Raw genomic sequence first — 12,350 nt, 5'->3', positions numbered from 1 at the left:
CTAGAGAGGTGCAAAACAGCCCATCTGTCAAACTGACCCAGAAATACAATCCACAAACAGGCGGAGACACAGAATGGTATAAGCAAGAAAATGCCTACCTTCTAAGAGTGTTATTTTCATACAGACAATTTAAAAACCAACTTCACTAAAATATGTATTTTTAAATTGTGAGTTCAGAGACCATAAACTCCACATTTCTATCTACTTTCAAAGGGAATCAGCGCTTTAAGGATATTTAAAGGCAGCCCCCATGATAACCTATGAGAGAGATCGGCCTTGCACAGTGAAAGCCACATTTAGCAGTATTTCACTGTTAGGACATATACAACACACTAGTATATGTTCTACCTTAAACATACACTGCATCCTGCCCCTGAGGCTACCTAGGGCCTAAGGTAGGGGTGCCTTACATGTAGTAAAAGGGAAGGTTGAGGCCTGGCAAGTGGGTACACTTGCCAAGTCGAATTGGCAGTTTAAAACTGGACACACAGACACTGCAGTGGCAGGTCTGAGCCATGTTTACAGGGCTACTAATGTGGGTGGCACAACCAGTGCTGCAGGCCCACTAGTAGCATTTGATTTACAGGCCATGGGCCCCTCTAGTGCACTCTACTAGGGACTTACCAGTAATTCAAATATGCCAATCATGGATAAACCAATCAACAACACAATTTCTATAAGGAGCACTTGCACTTTAGCACTGATTAGCAGTGGTAAAGTGTGCAGAGACAATAAACCAGCAAAAAACAGACCTGAAAATATAGGAGGAAGAAGGCAAAAAGTTTGGAGATAACCCTGCAAAAAGGGCCATTTTCAACAATCTTCAAAGAATCCATTGAAACATCGTCATATTTCAGTTCTAGACCAAGATCTTGACCTATCTGTCTAAAAAAGGTTAGGCATTTATTTTTCAGAGGTTGCTATTCTAATCACTATCTATCTTTTTCAGCTCAGAACTATCACTTGTAGATGCCTAAAAAAGCAAAATATATTTTGTAATGACTCTTTCATTTGCAAACAAGGGCACAGTATATGTAAACAGGTTGTACACCATCATAACAAGCATGAGATAAGCTCATTTAGAACCAGCCACCAGTTTATATTTGTATGTGTGCCCACATGTCACTGTTCAAAGAAAGCGTTCTACTAAGAGTGTAAATTCAGCTGTTGGCAATTTCTGGAAATTACCATCTTATGCATAGTGTTCCCCCGGATTCTTCCCTTCTTTTGCTGAACCCATTTTTGTTGGCCGTAGGTCTCTGTGCACTTTACACCTGCTAAACAGTAGCGATTACCACAAATTCTCCTTATCAAGTAAAGAAATTACAAAAGAAGTAGTGATCTTGTTTCGGCGTCTGAATGTAAGTGAATTAATATGTAACTTAGACACCTATATATAACTACAGTCTTACCCACCTCGTGAGAATGAAAGGCACTGGACATAAGCCATCCCCCACATGTTGTGGCATGGTTCATCTTGGGGATTTCCATCTAGTACTGGAAAGTCCTCTGGAGAATTCACTGATCCATCAGGATCCTAATTGTCTGTCTACTCCCTCAGTGTGCCCCTACAACTGAGCCAGTTAATCTTGATAAAACGTTGCTATTTCTTGTTGTGTCCACACAGGATCTTTCAAAGTAAATTGTAACAAGCATTGACAAAGCCAATGCGTCTCGCCTATGCAAGATCTATTGGCTGTTGTCAATGTTTTTTTGCCATGTTGTACAGCACCCCAACTGCTGTGTAGTGTGGCTGAAAGTGTAAAAAAAAAAGTGCCATGACGCAGTCAACGCTGGCCACGACATAGCTCTTTTTTTGGTTTTACTTCCAACCATGCAGCACAGCAGCCACACAGATGTACAAGATGGCTTACCAAACATTGAAAGGCCAAATAGTAGAGCTATTTGGCTTTGCCAATGTTTCCTTTGCCAAGTTGTTCAGTATGGCTGAAATTAAAAACATAGCACTATAAAGTGGTTAGCCATGCTGCACAGCAGCTGCACCACTGTAAAACGTGACACAAAAACAACCCTGGCAAAGCAAATAGACCTCACAAAGGCAAGACCTATTGGCTTTGCCAATGCTTGTTATGCCATGGGGACATTAGCGTCAACGTTGGACACAAGGTCTTGGCCCAGATGTGACCTCCAGAACCAGACACAATCTCCACTGTAAGGATAGCAGACACTGTCAATATTGTACCCACTACAGAAAAACCCCGCCCCGGTTGGTGGAAGAGTGGTGTACTGGGTAGAAGATGGTCTGGGCAAGGGGGACAACGAGGGAGAGGAGCAGGGAACTCTCTTGAGTCTACACTTCATGTTAACAGATTATTGTATAGCACGCGTCCCCATCAATATGGCATCTCACCCAAACTTTTGTTAAATGAAGGGTGTCCATCTGGTGGCAAGGTGGGCAGTCCTTGCTACTGTTTCAGGATAACCACTAGCTCCATAAATGAGTTCTATGTCTAGCAGGTTTCGACCTAAAAATGCATATGGCTGGGTATTTTTTTTTTTTTAACTGTTTTCCCCATTTGCATAGGAAGGGGACACATGGTAGAGGGTATCGTAGCTTTCCCATATACTAGAAATCTCAGAACAAAGCTGTGTCCAAACAAGTTTGTCATGACTCAATGGGTGGGATGTTGTCCCGACTCAAAATCATATTGGCTCTTGCAGACCATGACACTCTTACTGCTAGGTGAGTGGAAGACAACTGTGTGGGTCAGTTGAAGAGTGCACTCATGTTTTGGCTCCTATTCAAAGGGCAAGTAGTTAACCAGAGAGCTAACGGTGAACATAGGCAAATAGGTTGCACACCTGTAGATCATATGCCACAACAAGACCAGCGCATGACTCACCATGTGTGAAATCAGAGGTCTGCATCATTGAACGCTGAGAAGTACTGCACTTAGAATCAAATTAGGACAATGCATAAAATGCGTACCTCCATCAGTGAAAACTCATGATGTGGGGGCAGGCAGTCCCAGCTGGTTTTAATCTGTACTGTTCCTAAGGTGTGGGAGTACACAGCCTGCTGTAACATGACAACCATTAATATTGATTCAAGAGCTATTTCATTGGGGCGAGTTCTTATACCCATTGTGCTGGACTGGCGATGTATGTGAATGTGTACTAGTAAAGCCTGGCGTAGGCTTTGGGCAACAGCATTTGTAAGAATGTCAACCCTGCTAGAGGGAGAATGCATAACTGCATGTACAAGAGAAAGAGATTACAGCTAGTATGTCTCTTTGTTTAGTGTGGAACAGTTAAGGGAGAATTTCTTTGAAACTCAACTCTAATACCTAAATAAGGGAGTTATGACTTAGGCTCACTCCAGGGTCTGTTTAATGTGTGCTGGACTACTATGCAACACAATGTAGGCCCTAGTCTTAAAGACAAATTTAGTATTAAACATAAGTACATGGCCACATTTATGTGTTTTATAACTGCTAGAAATTTAGAAAGGTATTCCTGGCAGATGTAAACCCATTTACAGGTTCAGAGATCTCCGCTGCGAGTGCAGGGTTCTTCACACCTGTAAATCCCACTCAAAGAGGATAAATGGGTGGGGGAGATTGGGCTTTTTAAGTTTACATAAACCTATAAGCAACCAGGACATCCACCCTTAAGGCTCAAAAGATTAAGCAGTATGTAGGCAGCTAGGTTCTGGTTGCAATACCCCCCACTTTTTGCCAGATTTTTAGATGCAACTTCATCTGAAGTGCACTGGGTTCCTGCTAACAAAGTCCCCAGTGCCAATGTTCTTTTCCTAAAACAAGACATCTGTTCACATGATTCCCAAGTGACCAGGCCCTTCAGCCCACTGCAAGTCCCTAGTAAATGGTACTCCTTGTACCTAGGGCATGGGTACTGAAGAGGCCCCCTCAGAGGTGAAGCACCATTTGTGTCACTCTGAGGCTGCATGACAAGGTGCTTCAAAAATTGAAAACACGACATGGCACACAGCCTGAGTCCTGGGATGTTTGGTATCAAACATCTCAGAATAATAAACCCTCACTGACCCCAGTAAGGGATTTACTAAAAAATTAACACAGAGGGTGCCTTAGAGCTGGCCCCGGACTACCTACCAGCTACTAGTATGCTGACTGACTGGTCCTCACCAGGTCAGCCATCACAGATGGGTTTCTGGCCCACTAAGGTGAGAGCCAGCACACCCTAGGGCATGAGACAAAAGCCTGCACTGGGCAGAGGTGTGACCTCCCCTCCCAGGTAGGATGGACATTACAGGACATGGAGCTTCAAAGGCCTTGCCGTCTTTGTAATGCGACCCAGGCCTCTCCAAATGCCAGAGATGACTAACCACACCTGTCGTGACCTCACTTTTGGCAGCAGCACAGGCAGGAAAATTAGTTACATTAGGAGACGTGACCATTTCATGCTAGTCCCACCCCTAGGGTGGGCGAGCTGAAGTGGACACTACTTTTCAAATTCCTACATCTTGTTTGGAAGGAATTAGGCCACTAGGGTTAGGGCTATGCCCACTGCCCAGCAGAAGAGGTCACAGAAAGGGTGTAGTCCCCCTAAAGGTGGGCAGCCCATTGGCTACCACCTGGCACTCCCTGTAATGCCCCTAAATTGAGTATTTATGTGGCACCCCTAAACCCTAGAACTCAGATTTCAACAACCTAAGAAGACCCAGACAAAGAAGAGTGAGACCCGCAGAAGAGGAAAATAAGCAGCAGCTGACCTGGACCCAGCCCCTCCGGCCTGCCTGCTGACCTTTAAAGAATCCTGCACAAAAAAAGCCAACTCGCCCAGCCTTCAATAAAGACTCAAGTCTCCCTTAGGCAATGGACTTGCCCTGCAAGAAGAAAACTCTAAAGAAAAGACTCTGCAGCTCCTGGACCCTGGAAACCCAACACCAGAAGTGACCACTATACCCAATGTCCACGACCCGAGGTGAAGCCATCTGACGGTGCCAATGCGGGTCCCCATCTGCCCAGAGACCGAGTCCAGTGAGGTATCACCCCTCTTGGAATCCCCCGAGACCTGTAGCCTCTGCACGCAGGCCCCCTCTCCCACAGGCTTGTGTAGAGAGAAAATCTGACAGCTACAGCAACTACTGTATTCATGACCCCTAACCCAAGCTGAGGTCGGTCATCGGTGCCAACGACACCCCCTGGCTCCTAGGAGCTTGAAACCACCCTGAGTCCACCCCTGCCAGACTTCCCCACGACGCCTGTAACCTTAACATACAGGACCCCCCTGACTGCGAGTGCTCCTGTAGGTAAAAACCAAATGCCTAAGGACACCCCTGCAACTGTCACCCCTGGGCACAGGAGAAGAGGACTAAAGGTGCACCCACGTTCCTGAGCACCCCATGTCTACTACCTACCTGCTTGTTGTCCTAGACTGGCTTCCTAGCCAAAGCCTGCATCCGGTCTTCATGAGGACCAAACTCCCATAGGAAACCATTGGGCACCTGATGCCTTACTGCACATGCCCGCCCCAGTGCCACCAAGTGTGATCTGTTGGTGTGGTTCTGATCAGTGCGCAGTACTTACTTTAACTCCTTGAGATTGGTTTTGTAAGTCGTTGATAACCCTGTTTGCTGAACATTATTTTCCTCAATAGCATAACATTGGAAAGAACTCTGAAAATTGCACTTTCTATTTCTGAAACTGCAAACAATTTATGTGTAAAAGTCTACTTACCTGATTATGAAGTACTTGGGTTTGAAACATATATAGAAAGTGGTCTTGGATTTATTCTTTGAGTGTGTGTCTCATTTATAGCCTCTTGAGTACAACAAATGCTTAGCACTACCCTCTGAGAAGTCTAACTGCTCATCCACACTACCACAAATGGAGCATTAGTCCTATCTATTTTTACCTCTTGAATACCAATTGGGGATCCACTGGACTCTCTGCACAATGTACTTCATTTTAGTGCACTATATAGAGAGCCAGCTTCGTACACAGTATAACTCACTGTAAGGAGAGGCTGTGGCATAATAGCCAGAAATGCCTATTTTGAAACAGGGGAACCAGGTTCGAATTTTAGAGTCAGCTCAACATCCTATGATTCCGGGCAAAACACGTAATCTCTCTGTGCCCCCCAAAAATGAATGAATAGAGGAAAAACACAAAAATACTCATGTAAATTGCTCCAATACCTTTGTGTTGAGTTTGCACTACATAAAAAACTGAAAAGAAAATCACTGGCAAAGCAAAAAGGTCCAACACTGGTTGTCAGCAGTTTGACTTTTGGAATTATTGCTTTATTTCTGTCAAGGTTTTCACAAAATGTTTTTGGGGTAAGTTGGCAGGGTCCTCTATCTAAAAAAAAAAAATTGGTTGCAGGCAAAAAAAACATTTGGTCAGCAAAAAGCACAAATGACCGTTGTAGTCCTTGGTACCGAATAGAACTAGTTTGTGTGTGGATGTACTCCAGCATGCAGTAATGCACAGCGAAGTCAGCCAATGTTTAAGAGGCAGATTTTACCCGTGATCTCAGTCTTTATCGGTACCCTTACAGTGATTAATTCATTTTTCATTGTGTGGTATTGTCCCACTCTTGGCCACATAATTCTGTTCACACTTTTCCTAAAACTTTCCTCTCTGCCCTCTTTAAAAAATTTCACCATACTGGAATTTAAGACTAGGTCGCCAGGTTTAAGGCATGCTATTACTGCTTGTCTGAATGTCGTTATAGCACATTGATTAAAAAGTGATTTTAGCAAGCATTTTCTTTCTTGCACTAAGGCTGTACACAGACATATGAGGTGTATCAGATTCCTCTTCCCGTTATTGCACAATCTACAACTCTCGTTTGAGCTCACCTTCCCCCTTGTGTAATGTTTGTTGTCACCTGGCAACTTCCCTAATGGAAAAGGCAAAAATGCTATTTTTAAGGCAGGTGACCAGCCTTCTTCAAAATAGAGCTGGTGTAGGAGGAACTTGTAATCATTTAATACTCCCCATGCATGTGATCTTTCCGATAATGTTTTTTATCTTTCAATAAAGATAGCATCTTCATTTTACTTTTACTATTCTTTTAAAACATGCTACAGATAGCTTACTTTCCCAACTTTCATGCAGCCCTAATTCCTTTATTGCTGAATCCAAATAGAGCGCTGCGGGATGCTCACTATTTCTTTGAAGTTCTTGCCACAAGACCTGGCACAGGTCATTCCTCTTGTTTGTTTTTACTCTGTACAAGGTTTTCATGTAGACCCCTTTTCTAGCTATTGTCTGGTTTATTAGCCCGAACTTCAAGCATATTTGAGCTGGCAATGCATTTAGAGGTAAGCCAAATATCTGTCTATATGTTCTTGTTATACTTGTATTTAGACATGCTTCGTCATGCCCATGCAGCGCAACACTGCCATAGGTCAAGCTTGATGCCAGTTTGGCTGATATCACCCTTAATAATGGTAAAATGCTTCTACCATTCAAGGTTCTTTTTAGAGTTGAGAGGGCTACTCGCAGAGTTAAACCTTTCCTTTTTAGGTCCTCTCTATGTTGGGTAAAGCATCCCCGTTCATCGAACCGTACTCCCAGATAACGATAGGATTTGACTAACTCCACCTGTTCTCCATTCATGAACCATCTATGCTTTCTATTTATCCTTTGGCTGCATTTCATTACCTTGGTCTTTTCTAAATTTACTGTAAGACCATTTTCCTTTGAATAATTTGATAAACTTCCCACTAATCTTGGTAGTCTGATCTGTGTTTGACTTATATGAACAAAGTCATCTGCTTAAAGCAGATTAGATATGGACGTCGGGCCTAGTCTCGGTGCATGTGAGATTACTACTTTTAGTTTATGCGAAAGGTCTGCTAGGAACAAATTTAACAGACAGGGTGCCAGGAAACAGTCTTATTTTAGTCCTTGGAAGGTCTTTATTTTTCTTGACAAGACCAACCCATCCCCTATCCGTATCCTCACCCAAGTATCGGTCTAGGGGAGCTGGATAGCCTTGAGTAGAATGGACGGAATGCCCAGCGCTATAAGTTTCCTCCATAATAGATTACGATTCACTGAGTCAAAGGCTGACTTAAAATCGACAAAGAAAAGGTACATTGGTAACTTCTTAAGGGTTTGTTTGTCCATTAACAATGATAATGCTAATATATTAGTTTCTGTTCCTACTCCTGGTGTAAATCCGGTTTAGTTCAGTGGGACAATCTTTTTATCTATTGCACATTCTTGCAATTCATTAAGTAAAAGACTGGCAAAATACTTTGCTTCTATAACTTGGAGCATTATCAACCAATAGTTTCCAGGTACGTTCCTATTACCTTTCTTACACATGGGGTTTATTATAGTGCCCCGCCATGAGTCTGGCACCATCTGCTGTTGTAATACTATTTTCCTTATTTGATTCTCCGAGAAACTATCTATAATGCGCTCTTTGGTTTCTAAGCCCCCCCTTCCTGGTGTCCTCAATTTTTGTTTTTTCTTCTCGAGGCCCACTTTGTGATGATTTAAATATTTCACTTAAGAGTTGTAACCATGTCTGTTTTGCTATGTTGGAATTAACTACTGGACTTTGTGAGCGATATATTCCATTTACCGCTTTCCAGAACTGACTTGAGTTTTTATTTTATTTCGCTAGATATAGCATCTTGGCCCAGAAATCATCATTTGCTTTCCTTTTTTCTTCCCAGACCAGTCTTTGCCAACTCCTATTTACTTTAAGGAAGGTATGATATAGATCTCTATTTGGTGGGTCTTTCCTAATTTCCTTCTGCAATGTGTTCTTTTGAACCTTCTGAGCTGATATTGATAGTTTAATTCTGTCCCTTTTTTCCTTCCCTAACCTTTCTTGGGGACACTTATGGAGCCTCCTTGCAGCTCCTTTTTCTATTATTCCGTTAAGAAAATTCCCCCACTGTTTGACTATATTACCCCATGTATTTCCTACGGTTTCTTTTACTAGTCTTTCAGCTAACTCCTTTATTTGGTCATTCAATTTGCTAGACCAGATTAGCCTTTGATAATTTATTGTGTTATCTTCCCCTCCCCACAATGGTACCTGTTGGTGATACTGTACTTGTGCTGAAAGCGCAATTCTTTGTTGTCCGTGTTCCTATTAACTTTCTTACACATGAGGTTTATTATAGAGCCCCGCCATGAGTCTGGCACCATCTGCTGTTGTAATACACAGTTATAAACTGTAGCTAGTACTGGAATCCATAGGTCTATATTTGATGTGTACAATACTTGAGGAAGTCCATTTGGTCCTGGGGCACCATCGTTCCTAGATTTTAGTACTATTTTCCTTATTTGATTCGCTGAGAAACTATCTATACATGGCTCTTTGGTTTCTAAGACCCCCTTCCTGGTGTCCTCAATTTTTGTTTTTTCTTCTCGAGGCCCACTTTGTGATGATTTAAATATTTCACTTAAGAGTTGTAGCCATGTCTGTTTTGCTATGTTGGAATTAACTACTGGACTTTGTGGGCGATATATTCCATTTACCACTTTCCAGAACTGATTTGAGTTTTTTTGTTTCCCTAGATATAGCATCTTGGCCCAGAAATCATCATTTGCTTTCCTTTTTTCTTTCCAGACCAGTCTTTGCCAACTCCTTTTTAATTTAAGGAAGGTATGATATAGATCCCTATTTTGTGGGTCTTTCCTAATTTCCTTCTACAACATGTTCTTTTGAACCTTCTGAGCTGAAATTGATAGTTTAGTTCTGTCCCTCTTTCCCTCCCCTAACCTCTCTTGGGGACACTTAAGGAGCCTCCTTGCAGCTCCTTTTTCTATTATTCTGTTAAGAAAATTCCCCCACTGTTTGACTATATTACCCCATGTGCTTCCTACGGTTTCTTTTACTAGTCTTTCAGCTAACTCCTTTATTTGGTCATTCAATTTGCTAGACCAGATTAGCCTTTGATAATTTATTGTGTTATCTTCCCCACCCCACAATGGTACCTGTTGGTGATACTGTACTTGTGCTGAAAGCGCAATTCTTTGTTGTCCGTGATCCCTACTTGATGTTTTATTTATAGTAAAGGATTTTATCCTATTCCAGATCGTTAACGTTGCCATTGTGTAATCTCTTATAGAGCATGCCGTTGCCGAGTAATAAGTCCAATCAGGTGGGCTATCTGATTGAAACCTCCCATTTAGGATTCTCATACCTAAGGACTCCAAGTCCTTTATTAAGGCGATTGCCCTCTTGTCATGTGCTCTTCTCTGGGAGTCCCTGCTCCTTTGGGGAGGAATTAACCATACGTAATCTTGCTGGATTACCTGTTCTTTTTGCTCAAAACTATGTATCAAATCCATATTAAAGTATCCCGTTATTATGATGTCTGGAAGAAATGGTTCCTGTAACAGGCCCATTACCGCATCACATAGCTCATGTATTATTGAAGACTTTATTTTGGGGAATATACACATTCATAATATACAATGGAGTATTTGAGTCTTCTATCTAGTTATTCGGTTTTACTGCCAGAATGTTATTGCTTTCTATGGGTACCTGGACTGCTTCAATTTTTAGTGCTATTTCAATGAAAATTGCTAAGCCTCCTTTTGATCATCCCTGATTTTTTGTTTTAACTGCCGGTCTATAATGTCCTGCATACCCTACTATATCAAAATCTTCAATTGCCCAAGTTTCCTGAAGGCACATTATTTGGCTTCTGTTTAGCAACAAGGCTAACTCTTTCTTCTGCGATTTGGTTTGTGCTCTGTTGATGTTCCATGATGTAATGGATATAGCGTCATACCGTCTATTTCCCGCGCTATACCCATAAGGTCATGTCCTACATTTCCCATGTAGTGCCTCCGTTAACCAACCTACATTGACTTCTAAAGCCCTTTACCTTTTCCTCTCGGCTTTGAGGTTGATGGAACTTTCCAATCTTTTCTGTCCTTCCTCTGGCGGCTCTAAGAACTGAGCCCTCCCCACCCCATTCCTCCCCCCCATTTAAGGGTTTTACTAGCACAAACGGTTCTGCATACATGTCTTGGGGGGGGGTAATGATAATTGTATCCCCCAAGCTGCCAAAATATCTTTTCCTCCCATTACTGATTGTGCCAGTAAATAATTTTGAAAAGAAGCCATGGTGGCTTCCTGCACCCTCCCTTCGGTATGGGCCAGAAACTCAATTGAAACTATATAATTTGATGTTAATTCTGCCAGTGACAGGATTGCATGCAATAGATTTAATACATTACCCCTGTTCAAAATGTCACGTGGGCCTCTGGACTTATATATAGATGTAAAAATTATCTTATTTGCTGCATTCCCGCTTTGGTGATGAAGTTCTTGTCTTCCCTTTCTGTTGATTTTCTCACTTGTCCGTTACTCACAGTTCCTTTTTTCTTTTCCCTATTTCCTTCATCATCATGGGCCAGTCCTCAGCACATCATATCTTTTCCACTTAGACTCTGTGCTTGTGGGACATAATCACTTGTATCCGAGAGTTGCCATTTACTTTCCTTGTTGTTCACCTCATTGATTATTTGCAGATGTTGATAATTGTTTCCTTGAGCTCTTATGGCACCCACATTCTTAGGAGCTTCGGCTTGCTGCTGTCCTTGATCCCGCTGCTTCTGTTTAGAGACTGTGTTATCTCCATCACTTGAGGGAAATGTGATTAGAGACTGATCTGCTTCTATTGTATTTTTTGCCAAACGAGTTCCGTTGTGAAAGGCCAGCATGCAGTAATGCACAGCGAAGTCAGCCAATGGCTAAATGGGACTGACTTATTACCCCATGATGCTTGCTAGAGTGGGGGGGGAAGGAAAATGTGAATGACACAACAACAGACTAAAGAATGAAGTCTGGCAGAAAGGCCCTATAACTAACTATGTAACAAGCATAATTTTAGTAAAATCAAAAGGTCTTTGATAACGTCAGTCCTAAAAAACAGCCAAATGTGCTACTGCTGGTTACCAGTCTCTGTTGATGCATGCTTTGTAATATTTTTGTAAATCTTTACAACAAATAGATAAAACGTGTTGTGCTGCAAAGTGCACAAAGGCCCCCCCCTCCTCCGAACTTACTCATGGGCTCTGAAGCCAGGATACTCTTCTATCCATGAGGGCCTTTGTTACGTCGCTGACATACAGACAAAAATGGACACAATTGTATATGTTGTGTGAAATGGCAGCGGTCAGATAAAAAAGGCCACTGCAAAAGTTATTTATAACACCATCAACAGGAGACAGGAACTGATAAAGCTGGAATGTGTCCTGTGATCCATATGGATAGCTAATAGAAAGTGTTCTGCTGTCTCATCAGACTCTAAACACAAAGGCAGTGCCAAAAGTAATAAAGTAAAAATAAAAACACTGGCACTGAAGAGAAAGAGCAAAATGCAGTCACTCATTGTGTAGTTGTCCAGTGGTGGAAGT

The 12,350-nt window shown here is 42.2% G+C and overlaps 1 protein-coding gene across 2 annotated transcripts in view; it reads right to left on the bottom strand.

Annotated features, from left to right (window-relative positions):
* The window catches only part of APPL2 (adaptor protein, phosphotyrosine interacting with PH domain and leucine zipper 2), a 512,959-nt gene that overhangs the window by 166,120 nt on the left and 334,489 nt on the right, over positions 1 to 12,350 (bottom strand). The window lies entirely within an intron of this gene.

The sequence above is a fragment of the Pleurodeles waltl genome, chromosome 4_1, assembly GCF_031143425.1.
Source record: "Pleurodeles waltl isolate 20211129_DDA chromosome 4_1, aPleWal1.hap1.20221129, whole genome shotgun sequence".
Taxonomy (NCBI): domain Eukaryota; kingdom Metazoa; phylum Chordata; class Amphibia; order Caudata; family Salamandridae; genus Pleurodeles; species Pleurodeles waltl.
This window is presented reverse-complemented; position numbering and strand designations above follow the sequence as displayed.